Genomic DNA, 17,659 nt, shown 5'->3' with positions numbered 1-17,659 from the left:
AATCACGAGGAACTCAAGCCCCCTGCCAGTCTTACAGCGTTCTCCAGTCACCTGTAGCCATAGAAGTGATCCCAATTCCCCTAAGAATTTCAAGAGGAAACCTCAGCCACATGCACCACTTACAAAAGCCCCAAACCCCTGCCTGTCTTACTGGAAAACACAACACCCTGTCCGTGTGCCTCACAATGGACCCCAATCATCTGGCAGCCTTACAGGGGTCCCCCATCACCTGCATGCCATAGAAAAGCCAGGTGTGCCATTAACTCTAGCCAGCAGTGTGTTCCATGGCAGAAACCTCTCCAATGCCTTTCTGGGAATTGGGAACACGTGTTGTGGTGCCAGCTGCATCTGTGGGAGCCATGGGCAGTGTGAGTCTGTGCTGTGCTCCACTGCTGAGCTGGCAGCACGGTGGATATGGCCAGGATATTCCGTTTCCCCCAGGTCTGGAGCCTGCAGGAACCTTGCTGTCCGCAGGCACAGTCTGTGCTGCCCAACAAAGCTCAGAAGGCTGAGAGGAGAGCCTGAGGACAGCAGGAAGAAGCCCCTGCTCTAGAACTGAGGGAGTTCTTCCAGAAGCCCAGATGGTGAATTTAAGTGATTTCCACTGTGCTCAAAGTTTGCCTCTGAAGACTAAGAGGTGAGCTTGTCAGTAATCCCAGAAAATATCTGGAAAAATATTTTATGCAATGTTTTTTTTACTAGATCCAAATCTCCAGTGGGAAAAGAGCCTCCCCAGTATGCGGGGTGTCTTGGGGTGTCTCAGTTCTTCCTAGAGTAAACATTACCAATTAAACGAAATTCCATGTTTTACTGAAGAAATGGAAAAAATGTTCCAGAATTCTAAAACTACTTTGAAAAACATTTTACTACTCTCTAAAAAAAGAAAAGAAACATTTGAGGACTTCTTTCTACCAAGAAAAAATTTTAAATATTTCTAATAATTTCTAATTTCTAAAAATGGAAAACAAAGATATGCCCCATGCCCAGCTGCTTCCTGCCCATCCAAGGCTGTGGCCAGCCAAGCAGCTGTGCCAGTGCTGGTGGTACCAGCCAGACCCCAGAGCAGAAGCCCAAAGGTTTTGTTCAAGCCCTTCCCTGGCAGGAGGGGCCCACATTTGGGCCTGGCCAGGCACCAGGGCCAGCACCTTCAGGGACAGAGGGTCCTGTTCTGGGTGGTGGCGGCACAGCAATAAGCTGATAATACAGCTGTAGCGGGGACAACGGACACTGGCTTGGAGAGGGAGGAAGACAGGTGTAGTTCTCCCTGATTGAAGCCTTTGGCCAGTCTTCTGAAGCTGCAGAGGCACTCCTGTGGAGAGAGGAGGTGGCTGAGGCCCCCAGCTGCCGCTGGAACACAGGGACCCCTCTGCACAGCAGGGCCCAGAGCTGCCAAGGCTCCCCAGCACGGCTGGAGCTGCTGGCACAGCTTGGCCCAGCTGGACAGCTGCCCCTCAAGGCCCTGGAGAGCAGGGGATGGCTCTGGGCAGGGTCCCTGGCCAGGAGTGGGGCCCAGAGCACCTCTGCCTGTCAAGGACAATCTCGTCCCTGCTCTTTCTCCTGCCCACCTTGCTTTGCCTCTGCCCGCTGCTCCTGGGGCTGCTCTTGGCCAGGCAGCCTCAGTGGCAGCCAGCACTGGCTGCAGCCCCAGCGGGCTCCCCAGGACAAGGCCCAGCAATTAAGAGGCCAATGAAAGGCCTGGGCAGCTGCAGAACTCTCAGCAGAGTTATTTGGGCAACCACTGACTACCCACAAGTCCACAGTAGCCTCACTGGGAATGTTTCTATTCTACAACAAACTTTCAAAAGAAGCTGTTTGAGGGAAAGATGAATGAAATACTCACCGTTTTGTCTTCCAGACATACCAGATTCCAACACTGCATAAAATGAAGACAAGCACCAAAGAAAGCAGGCCTGACATTAATTCTAGCCAACAGTGTGTTCCTTGACAGAAACCTCTTCTGATGCCCTTCTGGGTATTGGGAACACGTGTTGTGCTGGCTGCATCTGTGGGAGAATTGGGCAGCATGAGCCCATGCTGTGCTGCGCTGCTGAGCTGGCAGCATGGTGGGTATGTTTCCCCCAGAGCTGGGGCCTGCAGGCACCTTGCCAGCCCTTGGCACAGGCTGTGCCACCCAATAAAACCCAGAAGGCTGAAAGGAGAACCCGGGGACAGCACAGCTGCTTGGGCAGTGGCTCCTTCCAGGGACATGTGCCAAACCCATCCCTGAGCAGCCACTGCCACCCCTGACCCTCCCTGCTCCGTGACAGCTCCCCCAGCCCAAGGGACAGAGCCAGGCCCTGTCAGGGGCCAGTGCAGCCCCTGCCCAGTTGGGAGCCAGGGCTGGCTGTGGCCCTGGGATCGTGGCAGGGCTGCTGCTCGGGGCTGCTCCTGAGTCTTGGGCCTCTGGATGCTTAGGGCCAGCTCTGGGAGCAGCTGCAGTGGGATGGACATTGGTGCACGAGTCCTGTTTCCCAGGGGCTGGGAATGAGCTCCAGAGGCCTGGAAGCTGAGGCGCCTCCAGCTTTGGACGCTGCTGGGCCATGCAAGGAGAGGCCCTGTGGGAAGAGCTGCTGGCACACAGCCCCACTGAGGGCTGAGCCCAGCACAGCAATTACCTCCTGTGCCTGGGCCTGTGCCTGCAATTGCCTCCCTTCCTTCAGGAAATGCCGCCTTCCATAGAGTCTCTCTGTCCATCCCTTGAGAAAGGAAGAGGCACAGCTGGATCAGATGGAACCATTACATAGCAGGGAAGTGGCCTCTTCAGGAGGCAGTGCTTGTCAAAGACATGGAAGAGGATCAGGAAAGGGCCCAGGCTCTCTCTTGCCCAAACCACCACCTCTCCTGATCTGCTCAGAGACCAGGAAGTTGCAGAGGATCTCAAGGTGTGCATGGCCCATGGTGCAGTTTGGGCAGCCTGCCTGCTGATGCCAAATGCCTTCCTGCAGAGGCTGGGGAGAAACTGCATCCAGGCCAGGCTGGGAAACAGCCCTGCAGGGCTTGAAAGCAGCAGCAGGGCAGCGAGGCTGCCATGGATCCCTTCCCATGGTGCCAGGCATGGCATGTCCAGAGAAAGCCACCGGCTGCTGAGTCTCAGGAAAGGCTGAGGGAAATGCACCCACCATGCCCTTTGAGCAGTTCCTTCTCTATTTCTTTCAGGATGTGGTGTGACTCAAGTGATTCTTTCTGCCCTGAGGCTCTGTTCTTCCCTCTTGGAGGACCTTAACAAAAAATAGTTCCATTTACCAGGAATGGATCCCACAAAAGCAATGCTCAGCCTGTGGGTACGGCAGGGACACACCACTCACCCCTGCGATGGGAGCCGGGCTTGCGGGCAGTAATCAGCAAAGGAGCTGGGAAAGTCCTCCCTGCAGACACACCTGTAACTCAACAGCCACAGAAGCTTCTGTCACCTGGTTCCTACCAGGTTGTCAATGATTATTCCTCGATGGAACACTGAAAACATACCTGCAGGAGGCTCCAATAGCTTCAAAACTTTATGCAGCCAATCTAATGGAGAAGCCATCCCAGGAAACTCATCTGGAAGGGAGCACAGATGAGAACCTTTTTCAGGGTGTGCTGGGATCGCGTTCTGCCTTAGGGAACTGGGCACTGCAAGGGGGTTGGGTAAGGCCATGGGAGCCAGATGGCAGTGGACATGGAGAAAGCTGTAGAAGGGCTTGGGGAGCTCTGGGCTGGCTCCTGGTCACTCTCAACACTCTTTCCATGCCCTGTGCAACATCCCTGAAGGGTGGGCACTCCCCAGCAGCAGAGATGGCAGCTCAAGCCTCAGCAGGGCTCAGGCCCAGAGGCACAGCAATTACCTCCTGGGACTGTGCCTGGCATGGCCTCCCTTCCTGCAGCAGAGGCTGCCCATGAGCCACTGCTTCCTCCAGGAAACGCTGCCTTCAGCACAGCCTCTCCATCCACTTCTGCAGAAAGGGACAGCTGGATCAGATGGCAGCATTCCCCACTGGGCAAGGTGGCATCTTCAGGAGGCAATGCTTGTCAAAGACTTGGTTAAGGACCAGGATATCATATAAAACTTTTGGGGTTGGCCAGAATCCTCCTTTCTCCAAACAGCTGCCATTTCTGATCTACCCAGAGACCAGGGAATTCTACAAGATCTCATTGTGGGCATGGCCTGTGCTGCAGTTTGGGCTCCCTGTCAGCTGATGTCAAATGCCTTCCTGCAGAGGCTGGGGAGAAGCTGCAGCCAGGCCAGGCTGGGAAACAGCCCTGCAGGGCATGAAAGCAGCAGCAGGGCAGTGAGGCTGCCGTGCATCCCTTCCCGCTGTGTTGGGCACTGCATGTCCAGAGGTGCAGAGAAAGCTCCCGGCTGCTGAGTCTCAGGAGAAGGCTAAGGGACATGCACCCACCTTGTCCTCTCTGCAGAATTTTCTTCAGCATTTGCCTCATGGGTTTGGATGGCTCATAGGGTTTCATAACTCCTGTAGCTTTGGTATTTCCTCTTGGAGGACCTTAGAGGAAAATAATTCCATTTTACAGGAATGGATCCCAGAAAAGCAGTGCTCAGCCTGTGGGGTCAGGAGGGACACACCACTCACCCCTGTGATGGGAGCCGAGCTTGTGTGCAGTAACCAACCCAGGAGCTGGGAGAGTCCTCCCTGCAGACACACCTGTAACTCAACAGCCACAGAAGCTTCTCTCATCTCTGCTGATCTGCACAGGCAGCACTGAGCCGCAGGAGCAGTGAGGGGATAGCGCAGGGAGAGGGCACACACGTGCACAGCTCTGTCCTGGCACCTGCAGCGATGCCGCCCTGGCCGAGCTTTGGGCTCTGAGCTGGCAGCTCTCCCACGGGGAAAGGCCTTCACCTACCCTCACCATCTTCCAGAGCCTCAGTCCTGGATGTGGGTTGGGAAGCCAGATCACTTTCAGCAAGAGGCTTGGCTGCAAGGAAAGGCAGGACAGATCAGCTCCCGTGGCACTGTAGGAGATCCTCAGGCTCCTTGGGGCTGGCAAAGGAGCCACACAAGGCACAGCCCTGGGGCACAGCCCTCGGCCTGGCCCCTTCCCTCTCCGCTCTTCTCTGTGGCTGCACAAAGCACACAGGGAAGGAGACACTGGGATTGCACACAGGAAGAAGATTGAAAGCTAAATGCTCCTTCCTCCCACTGGCAGTGACCTGTGGGATCTCTCAGGGCTCCAGAAGGGAGCAGGGCAAAGGTTTCCAGAACCCATCAAGCCTGAGATTATGTTAAGAGATATGGCACATGAGTGAGCTCTTGCCACCTTGTCATTGTGTGTTCTGTCAGTAAAGGGAATAGAAGAACTTGCCTCCAGCATTCTCCAAGATATTCAAAGTATCATTCAGTAGCACTTCCAAATAATTGAGGTTGTGTTCCAAATCTAGAAGGGAGCACAGAGCAGAACTGTTCCCATGGTGTGCTGAGATCCCTTTCTACCTTAGGGAACGGGGCAGTGCAAGGGAGTCGCGCTAAGGCTGTGGGTGCCAGATGTCAATGGACATGGCCACAGCTGCAGAGGGGCCTGAGGGCTCTGGGCTGGCTCCTGGTCACTCTCCACCCTCTTTGCAGGCCCTCTGCAGCATCCCTGGGAGAGGTGGCTGGAGCAGCCCAGGCCTCACTGGGGCCCTCTCTCTGCCACAGCTGAAAGAATTGTAAAAGCAATGGGGAAGAGCTACAGCAGGCAGTGCCACAACTGTCCCTCAGGCCCTCCCTCCCTCCTGCCCATGTTCTGCTGTGACAGCTCTCCTATCCCATAGGGACAGAGCCAGGCTCTTTCAGGTCACAGTGGAGCCTTGCTCTCCCCTTCTGCCTATTCTCCAGCATGGGTGCTCTTTTGCAGCTGCTGCCAGGATTTGAGACTTGTCTCCCATGGAGGGACCCCAGCAGGACTGCTCAGTAGCCGAGTGCCCTGAGCCTGCTGGGGATAATTCCACTGGGCTGTGCTGGTCTTGTCCGGGCTGTGCCTGCACTGCCAAGCAGCAGAGATGGCAGCTCAAGCCTCAGCAGGGCTCAGGCCCAGAGGCACAGCAATTACCTCCTGGGACTGTGACTGTGCCTGGCATGGCCTCCCTTCCTGCAGCAGAGGCTGCCCATGAGCCACTGCTTCCTCTGGGAAACACTGCCTTCAGCACAGCCCTTTGGTCCTTCTCTGAAAAAAAATAAATTGTACACCTGAATCAGATGGAATTTTCCCCATTGGGGAGGTGGCATCTTCAGGAGGCAATGCTTATCAAAGGAAATCATATAAACTTTTGGGATTGGCCAGGGCCCTCCTTTCTCCAAACAAACACCATTTCTGGTCCACCCTGAGACTGGGAAAGTGCAGAAGATCTCAGGGTGGGCATGGCCCGTGCTGCAGTTTGGGCTCCCTGTCAGCTGATGCCAAATGCCTTCCTGCAGAGGCTGGGGAGAAGCTGCAGCCAGGCCAGGCTGGGAAACAGCCCTGCAGGGCATGAAAGCAGCAGCAGGGCAGCAAAGCTGACATGGATCCCTTCCTGCTGTGTTGGGCACTGCATGTCCAGAGGTGCAGAGAAAGCTCCCGGCTGCTGAGTCTCAGGAGAATGCTGAGGGACATGGACCCACTTTGCGCTCCCTGCAGCATTTCCTTCAGCATTTTCCTCATGGGTTTGGATGGCTCATGGGGTTTCATAACTCCTGTAGCTTTGTTCCTCCTCCTCAGAGGACCATGACAGGAAATAGATCCATTTCCCAGGAATGGACCCCAGAAAACCAGTCCTCAGCCTGTGGGATCAGCAGGGACACACCACTCACCCCTGTGATGGGAGATGGGCTTGTGTGCAGTGACCAACCCAGGAGCTGGGAGAGTCCTCCCTGCAGACACACCTGTAACTCAACAGCCACAGAAGCTTCTCTCATCGCTGCCAGCTGGACAACTTTTGGGTTCTGAGCTGGCAGCTTTCCCAGGGGGAAAGGCTTTGACCTACCCTCACCATCTCCCAAGGGCTGAGTCCTGGACATGGGTTGGGAAGCTGGATCGCCTTCATCAGTAGATTCAGCTGCAAGGAAAGGCAGGACAGAACAGGTCCTGGACAGTGCTCATGATTCTCTTTCAGGCTGGAGTGACAGTGAGTGCACCTGGCTGATTGCTGCCCTCCAAGGCACTCCCTCATCTCTGCCTTCCACCCAGGAGCAGGGGCAGGGAGACCACGAGCCTGCAGTTGCCCCACACCAGGATAGAAGAAGCTTCTTGAATGGCAGTCAGGGGAGAAAGGACACCCTGGAACTGCCATCAGCTCTGAACTGAGCCCCAGGCAGGGCCAGGGCTTGGCAGCGGCAGCTCAGGCTCCCTGGGGTCAGCAAAGGAGCCACACAAGGCACAGTCCCAGGGCACAGCCTTGGGCCCGGACCCTCCCTCTCTGCTCTTCTCTGTGGCCGCACAGAGCACACAGAAGGTGACACTGGCATTGCACATGGGAAGAGGATTGACAGCTAAATGCTCCTTCCTCCCACTGACAGCAATGTTATGCACTCACTCAGGGCTCCAGAAGAGAGCAGGGCAACTTTTCCAGAATCCGTCAAGCCTGAGATTATGTTAAGAGATAATGGCACATGAGGAAGCTCTTGCCACACTGACACCCATTATTCTCTCAGGAAAGGCACATTGAGAACTTGCCTCCAGAATTCTCCAAGCGTTTCAAGCCTTTATCCAAGAGGGCATCCAGATAATGCAAGTTACGATCCCAATCTAGAAGGGAGCACAGTTCAGGACCATTACCAGGGTGAGCTGGGATCCCCTTCTGTTTTAGGGAACTGGGAACTGCAAGGGGTTTGGGTAAGGCTGTGGGAGCCAGACGTCAATGGACATGGCCAAAGCTGCAGAGTGGCCTGGAGAGCACTGGGCTGGCTCTGGTCACTCTCCATCCTCTTTGCAGGCCCTGTGCAACATCTCTGGAGGGGCAGTGGGACCATCCCTTGGCCCCTGGGGCCTCTCTCCCTCCCACAGAGGAAACCCTCCCTAAAGCCCTGGGGAAAACCTTCCCCAAAGCTTCCCAGGGAGAAGGGAGCGCTGTCCTGGGAAAAGGGACCGAGGCCACCGGCTCACCTGCTCGCCCTGCTCGCCATGGAGCAGCCTGGGCAGCCCTGTCAGGCAGGGCCACTGCCAGGAGGAGCAGGAGGAGGAGGCGCAGAGCAAAGGCCATGGTGCCTTGCCCACTGCCAGTCCTGCAGCTCTTGCTGCCACCACTGTCCTGACACCGCTGTCCCAATGTCAGCACCGCTGCTGCCGCCGCCGCTGCTGCCACAACAGTCGTGGTCAAGGACTGACTGCTCGGTCCTTGTGCTGCTGTGCAACCACGGGGCTCTGGGACCTCTGTGACCTCAGAGCCTGCTGTCACCTCAGCCTGCTGTCACCCCAGAGACTGCTGTGACCTCATGGCCAGGGTGGAATTGTGTGGGGAGGGGGATCTGCCTTCTTCACTAGGGAGCTCATCCTGCCCTGCAGCTCTGTCCAAGGGCTATGACAGGGTCCCAGCCCAGCTGATCTCACAGGCTGGGGGATGAAGGGATGGAGAGCAGCCCTGCTAAGAAGGACTTGTGGCTGCTGCAAGGTGAGAGGCTGGACATGAGCCAGCCATGTGCCTCCAAAGGAGGGTGCCCAGCAGCTTGAAGGAGGTGATTCCACCACCCCTCTGCTCTGCTGCGAGCCCACCTGGAGTACTGCATCCACCTCTGGGTGCCCAACACAGGAAGGACATGGTCCTGATGGAGCTAGTCCAGAGGAGGGACAAAATGCTCTGAGGGCTGGAGCCCCTCTGCTTTGGAGACAGGCTGGGATAGCTGGGGGTGTTCAGCCTGGAAGAGAGAAGGCTCCACAGAGACCTGATTGCTACCTTTCAGTACTTTAAGGGGGCTTGTAAAAAAGACAGGACAGAATTTTTAGTAGGGCCTGTTGTGACAAGACTGAGGGGGAATGTTCTCAATCTAAAAGATGGTAGATACAGACTAGACATAAGAAAGATCTTTTTTATACTGTGGGTTTTGAAACCCTGGCACAGGTTGCCCAGAGAGGTGGGCATCCATCCCTGCTGACATTCAAGCTCCTGCTCTGAGCAATCTGATCTAAAGGTGTCCCTGCTCTCTGCAGGGCATTGGACTAGATGGCCTTTAAATGTCCCTTCCAAGCCAACCCATTCTGTGCTCCTGTGCACCAGCAGAGCAGTGCTGGAATAATGCTGGGGTGATGATGCTGGCACTTGTGTTTTGATAGTTGTGCCATTTAGCTGTTGGCCAAGAGAGGATTGATGGGCTGCACAGTGAAGTCTGCAGAGAACAGTGTGCTCAAGGAGAAACAGGAGAGGAACATGGCTTCCAGTTCAGATAAATGCCAGCATTTTGCTGCCCATTCCTTGTTAAGAAATAAAGGAATGTCTTCAAGAACCCTTCAATGTGGGGGTGCACTATTGGCTGTATCAGTACTTGTGTTCTGTAAAACAGGTGAGTTGTTACAGCTTCTTGCCCCATTTATCACTGGCTAAAACCCAAATACTGCATTGCTCCATGTCTACTTTCTTCCAAGTAAAGGCAGATTTTGTTCATTCTTGAGTGGGACATATTCATCTGTTGACAAGCAAATTCTTCTTGCCATTCACACAATGTTGATTTGCCCTAACTGGATTGTAATTAAGACCTACCTCTCACTTTAATTAAGGTTGATGGATTGTGAGGCAAAGTGTTGCATAATTTTCCCTGGAGAGAGTTTTTCTCTAATTCAATGACATATGAAGACAGGTGTAGCCTACCATACTTGTGGCATTAGTCTCCCACTCTGTCCTTTTCTCTCACCCAAGGGGAGGATCAAGGTCTGCAGGTCTCATCTGTGCACAGAAAGAGTTAATATCTCACCCAGACCTGCAGATGCTCATGATGGTTTCTGCCGGGCAGTGGCCGAAGCAGTCACAGTGATGGATTTCAGGCAGTGCTGGGGCTGTGCAAAGATCTCAGGGGGTCCAGCCAGAACTGTCGTGGCTGTTCTGCCCCCATGGCTGGTCCCAGGCCCCTGCTCCCTTCAATTCCAGCTGCGGGCCGATGGCTTCCCCTCCCTGTGCCCGGCAGCCGCTGGGGCCGCGCGGGCCGTGGTGAAGGGGCCTGGCCCAGCCCAGAGCCGCTCCCGGGGCCTGGCGGAGCCCGGCTCGGTGCAGGCCAGGCTGGAGCAGGGCCGGCCTGACCAGCACCCAGTTAACTCTTCACAGCTGGAAACAACAGAGAGCTTTCCTGGGCTTGCCTGTCTTTAAAATGGGGATTTCACACAGGAGGATCCAGCTTCTAAATGGTTTAATAGGTTGTCAATTCTCAGAGCCAGCCAGCTGTTGGTTTTGCTAAGCACAGAGGAAGCTCTTAGCAGCCCCCTCCTAGAAAAATCATTTGCATGGGTGACTTCTTCCTTCTTCAACAAATATCAACTAATACAAAACTAGCACAGACACTCAGGGTGTAACAGAAAGCAATTTTGAAGCAATTGTTTTAAAGTAAAATCAGTTATTAAGCACAGAGATTGATGTCACTCCCCCACTCCACTGGAGAGGGACAGTGACTCCTCCACCTCCCCCCTGGCCAGCCCATTCCAATTCCCAATCAGCCTTTCTGGGAAGAACTCCTTCCTATTGTCCAGCCTAAACCTGCCCTGGTGCAGCTTAAGGCTGTGTCTCCTTGTCCTGCCCTCCAGCAGATCCCCACTCGCAGCCAGCTTGGTGTCATCTGCAATTTGTGAGTGCTGGACTCGACCCCCTCAGCCAGACCCTCAGTGAAGATATTAACCAGGACTGGGCCCAGCACAGATCCCTGGGGACACCACCAGGGACTGGACACCAGCTGGATGCAGCACCATCCCCACCACTCTCTGGGCCCAGCCTCCAGCCAGTTCTGCAGCCAGCAAAGAGTGCTCCTGTCCAAGCCGTGGGCTGCAGCTTTTCCAGGGAATGCTGTGGCTCTCCGTGTCCAAGGCCTTGCTGAAGTCCAGCTCGACACATCCAGAGCCTTTCCCGCACCCACCAGGCGGCTCAGCTGGTTATAAAAGGAGATCAGGTTGGTCAGGCAGGACCTGCCCCTCCTAAAGCCACGCTGGCTGGGTCTGAGCCCTGGGCCATCCTGGAGGTGCCGTGGGATGGCACTCAAGGGGATCTGTTCCAAAACCTCACCAGGCACCGAGCTCAGGCTGACAGGCCTGCAGTTCCCCAGAGCCTCCTGCCAGCCCTTCTTGGGGATGGGCTCACACTGGCACCTCCAGTCCTCTGGGACCTCCCCAGTGAGCCAGGACTGATGAGGAGAAATGATGGAGAGCAGCTTGGGGAGCTCATCCACCAGCTCCCTCATCCCCCTAGCATGGATCCCATCCCATCCCATCCACCTGTGAGCATCAGAGTGGCTCAGCAGGTCTCTGACTGCTTCCTCCTGGATTACAGGGGGCCCTTCTGCTCCCTGTCCCCATCTACCAGCTCAGGAGAACACTTGTCCTGAGGAAAACCTGTCTTGATGTTGAAAACTGAGGCAAAGAAGGTGTTGAGTACCTCAGCCTTTTCCTCATCTTTGGTAACCATATCCCCCCCCAATAAGGAATGGAGGTTGTCCCTACCCTTACTTTTGCCATTAATGTGTTTATAAAAACGTATTTATTATCCTTCACAGAAGCAGCCAGGTTAAGCTCTAATTGAACTTTCACCTCTCTGCTTTTCTTTCTGCATGACCTAATGACATCCTTAAACATTTCCTGGGCTGCCTGTCCCTCTGTCCAAAGGTGAAACACACTCATCTTTTCCCTGAGTTCCTGCTAATTCTCTCTGCCCAGCCAGGTCGATCATTTTCCTCACTAGCTCATTTTTTGTCACAGAGGGACAGGCTGCTCCTGCTCCTTCAAGATTTCTTTCTTGAAATGTGTCCATCCTTCCTGAAATCCTTTGTTTTAAAAGGCTCTTTCCCTTAAAAAACGCAGTATCTGATTTGGTACTCCCCAAATCTGCATCATTAATCAGCTGAAGTCTGCTCTTTTTAAATCCAGTGTAGGAGTTTTGTTGATGCCGCTCCTTCTTTCACAGAATATTTCAAAACTCGATGATTTCATGGTCACTGTACCCCTGGCAGCCTCCAACCCCCACATCCCCCAGCAGCCCTTCTCTGTTTGTGAACAGCAGGAGACACAGCTTTCCCTGGCAGTGGCACGAGGAAGAAACCTTCCCAAAGTGCAGCTTGGCAGGTTCAGCCTGGAGGGGAGGAGAAAGAAAAGTCCCTGCCAGGGTAGAATTTTGGTGCAGGAGGTGTGCCAGTGTGAGACTGGACCATGCCATGGCTGAGTGTGCCAGGAGCCGGCAGTCAGTGGGGCCCAGGGATGCTCCAAGGCACTTGGAGTTCTGTTTCTGACTCCTTGAGCAGCTCCTTCAACCTTCTCTCAGTGCCTGAGGGTCCTGGACTCAGCCCCAAATCCACCCTGGGGTTCATTAAAATACAGAAAACCTCGGGGGCTCTTTCTCTTCCTTCCATTGTCTTCAAGTCCAAGGCTTGTGCAGCTGCTTGGAGTCAGTTTGGAGTTCTGTTAAGGAGGAAGATTTGAAAATCCACCAGTTTTTGTTTTTTTACAATCAAGGGCATATTTTTTTTTATTTTTTAGTTGAGAGAAGAGGTGAGAGGAGCATTCCCCAAGTGTTCCTGATGCTGAATGTCTCCTTAGGAGGTCTGGTCACGGAGAAGAATGAGCCCCTTGTGGGCTGCCCCTGTTTGGACAACCTGCTCCTCACCCCAAGCCTCAGCAGGTCTGACATCGCCCACCTGGGATTCACATCCCAAAATATTGAGAACATTTATCAACTTTTCTTTATCATTAAAATCTAATTAATTAATAAAATAAAATTTTACTTTTTATAATAATTCTGTATTTTTATAACCTAACTTTTATATTTCTATAACAGAATTGATAAATTTTTAGCGACTAAAAATATTATTGGTCCTTGGTTCAAAGTATCACAATTCCCTTCATTAATTAATTGACCACTATTTCTCCCTCTTTATGCTAATTATTATTTTTAGTCCTTTGGTCATAATTTTTAAATTTTTCTCAGACAGGGTAAAAGGAGCAACTTTGGGGTCCATGGGGACTTTTCTGGGGTACATTTGGGGCAGTTTTGGGTCTGGGGAGGGAATTTCCAGAGAACTTGGGGGTCTGGAGGACACTTGGGGGAGCCGGGTGGGCACTTGGAGGGGCACTTAGGGATTCTGTGGGACAATTCGGGGTCCGGGGGAGCACTTGGGGGTCCACGGGGGCGCTTGGAGGTCAGGGAGGGGAATCTGGGGGCCCTTCGGGGTCCAGGCGGGCACTTGGGGGGCTGTAACAAGGAATCTATGGGCCGTGGGGGATGATGGGAGCTGTAGGCACCGGTATAATACGGTTTAATTGGGCCGCGGAGCATCACGGGAGTTGTAGGCGCAGCTCCAATGGGTTCCGGTGAGGCGTGGGGCATGACGGGAGATGCAGTCCTGGCTGGAATAGCGCTCTATGGGCGCCGCGGAGCATGATGGGAGCTGTAGTCCCGGAAGTGGCTCGGAAGGCGCGTTTGGCGGTGTGAGGAAGCGCTTGGAGAAAACTTTTGCGTCCGAGCCATGGCTGCAGGTGCTCAGGGCGAATGTATACGGCTCGGGAGCACTTGGGGGGAACCTGGGGAGCTGTAACCAGGCTCTTTAGGGCGGGGGGCACGGCAGGAGATTTGGGTGCGGAACTGTGTTGTGGGATGATGGGAGATGAATTCCCAGGAGTGGCTGGAAGGGGAATCTGTGGGGTCAGGAGCATTCGAGGGTCCAGGGACGCTTTGGGGGGTCCCGAACGGGCGCTGAGGGGGCACTCGGGGATCCTGGAGGGTCTGGGGAACACTTATGGGACATATGGGGGGTGATGCCGGGGTTCTGGGGAGCACAGGGCATATTCCCGGTCCTTCCCAATTCCTTCCAGCATGATCCCATTTGCTCTCAGCCACTCCCAGTCAGCGTCAGCATGATCCCATTCACTCCCAGTATATCACATTTGCCCCCAACCTGTTCTCAATTGCCCCCTGGAGGATCCTACTCACTGCCAGTATCATCCCAGTATGATCTCAGTATGATCCCAGTTTCCCTCAGTGTGATCGCAGTCTCTCCTGGCATGGGCCCAGCTGCTCCCAGTATGATCCCAGTATGATGTCAGTACACAGCCAGTGCAATCTCAGCCACTGCCAGGATGATCCCAGTACAAACCAGTCCCTGCCAGTGCTGCCACTCCTGGGATCCCCCAGCCCTCTCTGTGTTCCCCCCTCCCGCATCTCCCCAGAGCAGCCCCAAGGGCTGGCAGTCCCCAGCCAGGGTCCCCAGCCAGCCCCAGGTTGGATCTGCAGCCCCCAATTTTCCCAGTTTCCCTCTCCTTTTCCCCGGGCCGGGTTCCCCCCGTCCCCAGCGGGTGGGAGCAGCGAAGAGCCCCGCGCTGCCCATCCCGACCTGTCCCGGCTCCATCCCCGCTCCTGCCGTGGGCTGTGAGGGGTTTGGGAACGGGGCACCGAGGGTGTCACTGCTCCTGGGGGAGGAGGAGGAGGGATGGAAGAGGAGGGATGAAGAAGGAGAGAGAGAAGGGATGGAAGCAGGAGAAGGCACTGGCGTTACGGAGGAGAAGGAGGAGGGATGGAAGGGGAGGAGAGGGAGGAAGATGTTGTAAATACTCCACAAACCCCTTCAGTCTTGTTCCCCATGGGGATGTGTCCGCCCTTCTCAGAACACGGGCGGGAAGGGGTCTCAAAATATATCCAACATGGACCTAAGGTATTTTAGACAAAGAAGGCTCAGATTTCTGAGACGTGGTCCTGGGTTTATTGTATGTGGATCACCTGGGACAAGAAAGAGGCTGAGATTCCTCGGGTGCTCTCTTAAACTTGGGGGAGGGGGTGGCCAGGGGATACAGGGGGGTTACAGGCAATGGGATAGGGAAAAGAAAAGGGAGGTTAGGTAGGGACTGACCTTATTCAACACCAAGGGTGAGTTCTTCCCTTGGGACATACCATAGTTTTTTAAATGAACTTCAACAGGAAGAGGAGGGACAAAGGATGATCAGGGAAAGGAGAAGGAACCAAGAGGTCAAGAACTCCCTGAATTCACAGTCCCCCACCTGTGGGATCATCACCCCCCATCTCACAGGTGCCCCGAGAGGGGGAGCTCAGCCCAGATATCCTGGGGGGTCCCTGAGTTGGATTTTTGGGGGGAGGGGCGATATTTAAGAATTAAGGACTGCGAAGCTGAGCAGAAACTACCCCTTGTGAAGACATTGGGGGTCCCAGCATCCCGCAGTGGGGAGATGGAAACAGGGGGAACTTTTCAGATTCCTGGCACTCCCAGCAGCCTGGGGAGAGCAGGGACCGAGCAGACAGGGGACCCCCAGTACAAGTGTGACCCCCAGCAGCTGGGACAGGGGGGAACCCCTGAACACCAAAAGGGGAGAGACCAGAGATGGGGAACTCTTGGGAGGCATTTTCAGGGCTGAATCTTGGTGTTTGGGAGGTTTTTATGGATAGCTTGGGATTTCTAGAGATGGACTTGGGCAGGAGGAACCCCCTAATCCAATGTGCTCTTGAATTGTATTTCTCTCCAAACCAGGATTTCCCAATCCCAGACCTTGGCCAGATGGAGAAGGAGGCTGTGAGGAAGAGGAAGATGCCCCAGGACGCCCAGGCAGGTGAGGAGGAAGTCAGTGCCCCTTTCCCCCTCTCTCCTGCTCCATCTCCCAGCCCAGCATGGCCCCCGGCTGCAGGACAACCCCGCTGCCGACGCCGTCCTGCCGGGGACGCACTGGGGGGATCTCCTTCCCCTTCCCTCTGGCACGGAGGCAAATCCCATCCTCTCCTTGTCCTTCCTCCCCCAGACAAGGAGCTGAGGATGGAGACCAGGGAGGACAAATCCCCACAGCAGAACCTCATGGAAGAGGCCGTTTTCAGCAGTACCACAGTGCAGGAATACAATGGGGAGGAAAAGTCCCAGAGATCCCGCAGGAGGAGGGGCTCCAAACCCATCCCAGGGTGCTCTGAGGAGGAAAGACCCACCCTGTGCCGGGAAGGCAGCTGGAGATCCAGCCAGGGCTCTGAGCTGGTGGTCCATGAGCAGCTTCAGGATGGGGAGAAGCCCTACAAGTGCTTGGAGTGTGGGAAGAGCTTCAGCCAGAGGAAAACCCTGATCCGCCACCAGATGATCCACACTGGGGAATGGCCCTACGAGTGTGGGGAATGTGGGAAGGGCTTCAGCTTCAGCTCTGAGCTCATCCGTCACCAGCGCATCCACACTGGGAAGAGGCCCTACGAGTGTCCTGAGTGTGGGAAGAGGTTTCACAGCAGCTCCAATCTCCTCAAGCACCAGCGGATTCACACAGATGAGAGGCCCTTCCACTGCCCTGACTGTGGGGAGGGCTTCAAGCAAAACTCCACCCTCATCACCCACCGGCGCATCCACACTGGGGAGAGGCCCTACGAGTGTCCCCAGTGTGGGAAGAGCTTCAGCCACAGCTCCAGCCTGATCTGCCACCAGAGGATCCACACTGGGGAACGGCCCTATGAGTGTGGGGAGTGTGGGATGACCTTCAGCCAGAGCTCCCAGCTGACCATCCACCAGATGATCCACACAGGGGAGAGGCCCTACGAGTGTCCTGAGTGTGGGAAGAGGTTTCAGAGGAGCTCCACTCTCCTCAGGCATGAGCGGATTCAGACGGATGAGAGGCCCTTCCGCTGCCCTGACTGTGGGGAGGGCTTCAAGCGAAACTCCCACCTCATGAGGCACCGGCGCATCCACACTGGGGAGAGGCCCTACGAGTGTCCCCAGTGTGGGAAGAGCTTCTCCAGGAGCTCTCACTTGACCCAACACCAACAGAGGCACCGGTAAGGGAAGCCCTGTGAGTGCCCCAAGTGCAGGAAGAGCTTCGTGCGCTGCCCCAGCTCGATCCCCCATGGGAGGACCCACGTTGGGCAGAGCCCTGATGACCCACGTTCCCAGTTATCTGTGTTGGGAACACACTGGGCTGGAGATCATTTTATTTTGGTTTCAATTATCTTTTGCTTCATCTTCATCTATTTAAAACAGAGAAATAACAGAGTGGTAAAAATCAACAAATTCATCAAAGGCATCTAGAGCCTCACATTTTACTAGTGCTTCAAGGGAATCTGGGAGATACTTGGGAGTATTTGGGGGTTGTGGGGTTATTTGGTGGAGTTGTCTCCATTTCTTGGCACTCGAAGAGACGAGAGGCTTCTATCTGTCTCCTCAAAACCACTCTATGCCACTGAATCCTACTCAGTCCCTCTCCAAAATTATTTAGTTTCACAGCCCTTCAGGGTGTGTTGCCTTAAGTTTTAGCTTTCATATTTTTCATATTCTGTGCTGCCTACCTTTGTAGTTTTGAACTCCATATTAAGTATTAGTGAGCTCTCTTCACAGAGTAGGTAGACAAAACAATTCCTTTTCTAGCTTGATACCAAGGACAATTGTTACAAGTTCCAGGCCCAAAAGCATGAAGAAGGGTGTACTGAAGAAAGAAAACAAGAAGGATGGGACTTCATCATCTGAAGCTGTAATTGGACAATGAACCCCAATATGCAGATTAACCTAAACTTCTAAAAATGTGGGACTTTGTGATCACTTGTCCATTTTTGTGACCACTTTTGCTCCAT

General features: G+C 54.4%; 2 pseudogenes; one reads left to right on the top strand and one right to left on the bottom strand.

The window, feature by feature from the left end:
* The window catches only part of LOC131586383 (zinc finger protein 850-like), a 434,360-nt pseudogene that overhangs the window by 122,260 nt on the left and 294,441 nt on the right, over positions 1-17,659 (top strand).
* Positions 1-17,659, bottom strand: part of LOC131586382 (zinc finger protein 208-like) — a 761,426-nt pseudogene that overhangs the window by 538,128 nt on the left and 205,639 nt on the right.

This window comes from Poecile atricapillus, chromosome 19 (assembly GCF_030490865.1).
Source record: "Poecile atricapillus isolate bPoeAtr1 chromosome 19, bPoeAtr1.hap1, whole genome shotgun sequence".
NCBI lineage: Eukaryota > Metazoa > Chordata > Aves > Passeriformes > Paridae > Poecile > Poecile atricapillus.
Note: the sequence above shows the minus strand (reverse complement) of the source record. Positions and strands in the feature narration are given on the sequence as shown.